Here is a 7,332-nt window from a genome sequence, read left to right as displayed (position 1 = left end):
AAAGAAAAGAAAGTTTTCCATTTGCCTAGACTTTTCTTTTCAGAGAAATAAGTTGTCTCACAGTGGTCTGAGTGCTGGCCAAGACACACTCATGCATTTGTTCTGCTTGCTGTATGCATCCTCCAGGCTGAGTACCCAAAAAGCATGAAGTATGCTATCATGTTCATCCAGAAAGTCCTGCTGCATGCGTATGGAGACAATGAAGCCAAAGTTACTTTCCTTAAAGACAAGTTGTAAACTATGAACATAGTCAAACCACAGCAGATTTCTAAAAATCTCCACGAGTGAAAAATGGTCTGATTTTCTTTACTACATTGATTTGATCGAAGTTTGTCAGTGTTCCATGGGACCACAGTATTTTGACACAAGTGTAGAAAGTTTAAAAGTTCTGTCAGTGTTGGTGAAACAAGCAACAAGGAAAGAAGAGCCTGTCGTTCATATTTCCTAGATTTAAGGAGGTAGAGGGCAATGGATGATGGATGATGGATGGATGATGGTAGGGATTAAGATTAGAGTATGGGTGTGGATGAAAGTAGAGTTGAAGTGTGCATTCTCATTCAGTAGAATTAAAAATATAAACATTAACTTAAAAAAAATGTTCGGTAATAGACAGGAATGACAGTTACTATGATTTTTTAATACATGCTATACTTTGACATTTTTTTGACATTATTTGACCTACTACACATTTTTTTTCACAACATGCTAAACTATGACATTTTTATGACACTATATATGAGATACCTATTGATGATTTCTTTCATAATAAAATATACAACAATATATTTTATACTTTTTTTACATACTATACTATGACTTTTTTTAAAGAAAATTTTATACTATTACCTTTTAAATACATTTTTTGATATAGTATACTATGACTTTTTAAAATAGAATATCCTGACATTTTCATCACATTTTTCAAGACATACTTATAATTTTTATGACACAGCATACTGTGACTGCTTTTATAACAAACTATACTATGACATTTTTTGACGTACTATAACATTACTTTTTCTATTACATACTATGACATGTTTTATGACTTTTTCAGATAGTACACGACAACCTTTTTTTGTAACATACTTTAGATTACATTTTCATTACATACTATAAAGTTATTTTTTTTATAACGTACAATAGATTTTTATGACATTTGTTATGACATAGTCCACTATATTTTATAACATATTACACTGTGACATTTTTTATGTCATGCAATACTATGATTTTTTTTAGAACATACTCAGGGTTTACCTTGCCTATCTAAGACAAAGGCGGGCCGTCTGGGTGATTTTGGCTACCACCTTGGTGAAAGTGTGTGTGTGTGTGCATGGGGGGCGTTCAGATGTAAAGTCTTTTGCCACACAAACCCATTACTTTCAATGTAGACATGCGTCATGTGCGCTCACAATCCAAAGCGATGCCGTAGCGGCGCACATTCAGTGCGATGCCCTTGTTTTTTCGTCTGGCGCACAGCTCCACGGACCTGCTTCTCCCCCTGGTGTTGTGTCAGATCCCAGTTCCCCCTCGGGCTGTGTCCCTCCTACTGTTTCCCGCAGAGCTCTGCCCCGTTTGAAAGATGAAGGAAGCCCATATGTGGAAAGACGTCGCCTCTGAGATGTAGAATGTGTATTATAGAAGAGAAACACATTTCAGGACCGCTGACTTGTATCATCAGAACGGACATGTCCTGTGATTTTCAGCCTCCTTTCATATTTAATAGAGGGGGGACAATACCTGACAGTAATATTCTCAGCTGTCAGGATGTGCCTGCTGTAAAGGGTAAATATAATCATAGAAGGCTGAAAATCACAGGACATGTCTGTTCTGTCAAAAAAAGTAATTGCTGTCAAGATGCCCCCTGCCACAGGCCTTTGCCACTCGGTCTCGAAAAAACCCAGGGAAAACCCTGATACTATGCCATGACATTTGTATGACATTTATTATCATATACTATGATGTTTTTTTTATAACATACTGACATGTTTTTGACATAGAATCACATGAAAATGCTGTTCACTGATTTTACAGTTCAGCATTTAACACAATCATCCCCGTAAAATTGGTATGAACATTGGGCCCCCTGGACCTCAACATCTCCTTTTAAAACTACATCCTTGACTTTGCTACAGAGAGACCCCAGACACTTCACATAGTTCAACTCCACAGCCATCACACTCAGCACCTGTGCCTACAGGGATGTCTGCTCAGTCTTCACACATCTGGTGTCAAAATAACAACCTGTCTCTCAACGTTGACAGGACGAGAAAGATGAAAATTGACTTCAGAAAGACAACACTGGCCCCCAATATGGAGCAAGTGTGAGTGGGTGTGTGTTTGTGCTTCCTTCTGACCAAAAGTTTTTTACAGCGATTTTCTTTCATCTGTCGTCTGCTTGTTACAGCTGTTGCTGAAGACAAAATATCACATGAAATATTATATGCATTTAATCTTGAAATGATCAACTCTTAGAACTAAGCAAAAGAAAATAAAGTTTTTCATTTGCCTAGACTTTTCTTTTCAGAGAAACCAAGTGGTTTTTGTGCCTAAACCTAACCAGACCTTAACCACAGGGCATCATGATGATTTCGGAACGACAGGACTTCGGAACAATGGGTTTAATATGGTCGGAACAATGGGATGTTGGACCAATGGGCAGACCCCCACATGGAGTACTGTATGTACTATATGTAACAATGGAACAAAATAATAACTCTTTCATGAACTTATATACCAAAAAGAACCATTATTTTCACTTTTAGTGCATTTGCAAGATTCTGTTTATATGTAGTTTCAAAATGTGTAAACCCATATCTCATCTCACACCACTTACTGATGTGAAAAAAGAGAAATAATAATATCTTTTACAGCCTCTGATCAAATATATGCAGTACAGGTTTTGCCGGGGAGTAGGAAGGAAGCACACACTATGAAAACTCATAATTTTTCTGTTGAAATATCTCCTAATAACATTGTCGAAAATCAAAAAGCCTGAAACTATTTCAGAATGACAAAAGCACAGAGCGTCACTCATAACCATAATAACACACTCATTCCTGCCTGCGCACACAGCATGAGAGGAGAGGAGAAGGAAGAGATGCTGTGCTGCATGTAGTTATATTTTCCTACCATTGCACCACATGTGTGATTGCCATATGTTTGTACCATGTCTTGTATCTTGTTCTGTTCCTGTTTTTGTATCTTGTAGTTTGCACTTGTTTGATCATTCAGTTTTGCAACAAGACCAGGGAAACATGATTCTTTCCTCTATGCACCACACTACGTATAGATGGATGCAAACGAAGTCTCTTATGCATATAAAAAGATGAGGCTCCGTGTACAAAGCTGCTTGTCATGGTTAAAATAATTCCATGTGGAGTCTAAAAACTTATTGCCTTTGTAAGACTTTGCTGTAATAAACACCTTTTTGGACTTTGCACTAATTCGTCATTACCGTCCCCATTCAGTTTCTGTAATTGAAAAAGATAGGAAGCCCATTATTCTGCCTGTGGAGCTTAGGTTTTCGGTAAGTTTTGTGGAGGGTTCATCTTCGACTTTCTCCCTCTCTCATATGCAATTACCTCGTGTGACTCCGGAGACTGCTGCTGACAGAGCCAATTAAACTGGGTAACAATCATTCTAATTAGTGAAGCTGCTCCGCTGAGAAAATGGAACGATGTTGGTGTGAAGGTGTGCCGAGGCTGCACACAGATCCACTTTTCATTATGGACAACAACAAATGATGCTGTGATTCTGGAGTTCAGTGGTTAATGCAGACTTTTTTTCAGCTACTGAAGGAGGGCATGAGAGAAACATTTTGAGAACCACTGCTTGAAATAAGTCTTTTAGTGCTGGAAAGATGGTCTTTTCACAAAACTGGGCTGTGGATACAGTAGACAGATGCAAATACTTTTGAAATTGGTGCTTTAAGACCAGAGCAAACAGAGGAAAAGGGCTGAGGCAATTGCCTTTGCTCAAGAGACAGAAAACCTAAAACTACCAGAGTGCACTGTGCTGCACCGGATCAATAAACGCTCCCGCTGGAGGGTCATGTAATGCGAACTTGATTGTTTGACACAGACAACAATATGGTGGTGGGCTGGTAGCAAATGTTCTCAAATTACAGTTAAACAGTAAGCTGAAGTTTGTCTGAAAACATTTTAGGTGAGAAATAGGATACACAGAAAAAGAATCTTGGTTCTTATTTGATCAGCACTGTTTAGTTTTATTGTTTGATCTGATGCCGATGACATACCGTTATTATCAGCATGTTGGCTGCTTCTGATACTTAATTTTAAATCCAATATCAGCCAGCATTGATGATGTGCTGACATTATCATGCATCCCTAGTCCTGCCCGCAGTTTTGTTCTCAGCACATACAGTGGTGGAAAAAAGTTTTCAGACACCCTTAAAATTTTACACAATCTCAAATATTATCATGAAATATTTGTGGAAAAATCTTTTTTGTGTTTCAAAAGGTGTGGCTGCATTAGACAGATACAAACAAATACAAATTATATTTTTTTGTTTATTGTTTACAAGAAAAACTAACAAAACTAAATTCTTGACAGTTTCAATATGTCAGTTCTCAACATTGTCGGTATCAAAGTCAACAAATAACAGAGAATGTGTTCAAAACTGAACAAAAAATAAATAAACCATCACATCATCAAATTAATATTTAGTAGTCCTGCCATTGGCACGTAGTAGAGCTCTAATCCTGGCTGGCATGTTCCCCACGAGCCTTTCACACTGTTGAGGGGTAATCTTGTCCCATTCTTCTTGAATTACTGCTTTTAATTCTTCTAAATTCTTTGGTTTATGCTTTGAAACAGACCTTTTGATAATCCACCACAGATTTTCAATGGGGCTCATGTCCGGGGATTGAGCTGGCCACTCTAAGACCTGGATACTGTGCTCCTGCAGCCAAGTTCTACTGGCCTTGGATGTGTGGCAAGGGGCATTATCTTGTTGAAACATCCAGTTTTTACCTCAACGGAACAGTGCATGCGCAGAAGGGAGCATGTGGGTTTCGAGAATGGTACAATACTTGGTAGAGTTCAATGTGCCATCACAGACAGTGAGATGACCAACACCAGCAGCACTCATGCATCCCCAAACCATGATACTGCCTCCACCATGCTTGACAGTAGGTACTGTACATGCTGGAGATAATGCTTCGCCTGGCCTTCTGCATACCCTCACATTAGTAGGAGGAAGATAAAGCTGGAAACTGGACTCATCTGACCACAAAATCTTCTTCCAATTCCTGGCTGTCCAGTTCTTGTGTGCCTGGGCCCAACGACGCCGGTCTAACCTCTGTCTCTCATTGATCAGGGGCTTCTTGATAGCCTTGTAGGACCTTAAGCCATGATCTAAAGTCGGCCACGTACAGTGCGGGTGGAACACTGGACACCAGTTTGGTTTGACCACTGCTGCTGAAGCTCCTGTGATGTCATTCGGCGGTTTTGCCTGCACATGCGGATCAGGATGCGGTCATTTCTTGCTGAACAAAACCCTTGGACGCCCAGATCTTGGTTTGTCTTCCAAGCTGTTGGTTCGTCTGTATTTCTGCAGAGTGTATCCACCTGTGGAAGGACTGCATCTGCACTTCCTGGCTATCTGGTGGCAGCTGTACCCTTCCTGGCTGAGAATCTTTATCTTCAGGCGTGTGTCCTGCGTTAGGTTCCTTGTTTTAGCCATTTTTGTGTCTGAAGAACTTTCAAATGTGCTGGCTTTATGTAGACACGAAGCTTGGCAACAAAAATTGTGTCTTTTAATAAAAAGAACGACCTTCATCACTGGTACCAAAATGACCCAATACTCAAAATTTCTTATGTATTTTTATGGAACCAATCAATTTTAAGTTTTTAATGGCTTTTTTAGGATTTATTTAGTATTTTGGCTGTGACTGTACTAAAAGAAATTGCACTTGAAGACCCAAGAGTGATTCTTAATGCAATATTTCACAAATGAAAACTTTTTTCCACCACTGTACATGTGATTGTTATGAAATCTTCTCATCCCACTGTCTGACAGAAACAGTGGTGGAAGAAGTAGGCTACTCAGATCTTTTATTGAGTAAAAGTAGCAAAATCACAGTGAAAAAATACACTTTTACTTACAAGTTAAAGTCTTAAAATGAAAATGTTGCTTAAGTTAATGTACGCAAGTATTAGCATTGAAGTCCCAGTGAAACAGAAGTTGGAGAATCTTTAGCTTCTTTGTTGTGATGGATTTTCTGTGGAAACAAGGAAGCTACAAGAGATATATATATATATATCAAATCGTTTGAATTTCATTGACTGCTAAAAAGTGGGCGGGTTTAAGAGTATATCAGATCTACAGTACTGCTGGCTCAGAGCCAGCCAGTGGCTTCTCAGAAACCTCCCTCATCACTAGTTTAAGAGGATAAAGAGGGAGTGGGGGCCTGATGGACATTGTGTGCTCCATCTAACGTTAGTTGTTAAAGCAGTTCATTGTAAAATATCAATCTGCAGTCTTATATACCACTTTCCTGAGAGTGAATTCCAGCCAGTGGCCTGTGGCCAAAGTGTTTATAGAAAATGATGACACACTGAGTACCATGCTGTTGTTAGCTAGCTAACTTAATTTTAGCTCTGTGTGGCTAAAAGTGGCAGATTGATTGATGTGTGGATATCATTATATTATTGGTTGAAATTGGTTGGTACGAGCCTATGTAATATTTAAGGGGTTAGGTTAACCCTAGCCCTAACCCTTTTACAGGAGGGAAGGTTTAATTTTGATCGAAGAATATAAAGAAATTGATTCTTTGTAATTTTGTTTGTCAGCTATATTGTTAAATTGGTGAACAAAAATGATCTAAAAGGCTTAAAAGGCATTTTCATTTCATCACAACTTTAAAGTACCAAAACCAAAAGTACTCATCATGCAGAATGGCCCATATCAGAATATATTTTCTATAACATCTCTAATGTTGCAGCAGGTAAAAGTAGGGCTCATTTCAAGTATGTTATACTGTAGTAGTTTAATTTATAATAACACACACTTATAAGAGTAGTTGATTCATATGTTCTTTAATAATCTGAATCTGCGAAGTACCTTGTAACTAATGTCAAATAAATGTTGAGTAAAAAGCACAATAGCTTAATGGCTTCCAAAGTGTAGTGGAGTAGAAGGAGCATAAAACGGAAATACTCAAGTAAAAGTACCTCAAATTGTACAAGTAGGCAAAGCACTTGCGTGCTGATGAATTTAGTTAACATTCCAACACTGGAAGCAAATGAGCACAATTCCCAACATGATGAACTATTTCTTTAAAAACTCCTGTGAGCCTTTGGGTG

Source organism: Epinephelus fuscoguttatus, linkage group LG19 (genome assembly GCF_011397635.1).
Source record: "Epinephelus fuscoguttatus linkage group LG19, E.fuscoguttatus.final_Chr_v1".
NCBI lineage: Eukaryota > Metazoa > Chordata > Actinopteri > Perciformes > Serranidae > Epinephelus > Epinephelus fuscoguttatus.
This window is presented reverse-complemented; position numbering follows the sequence as displayed.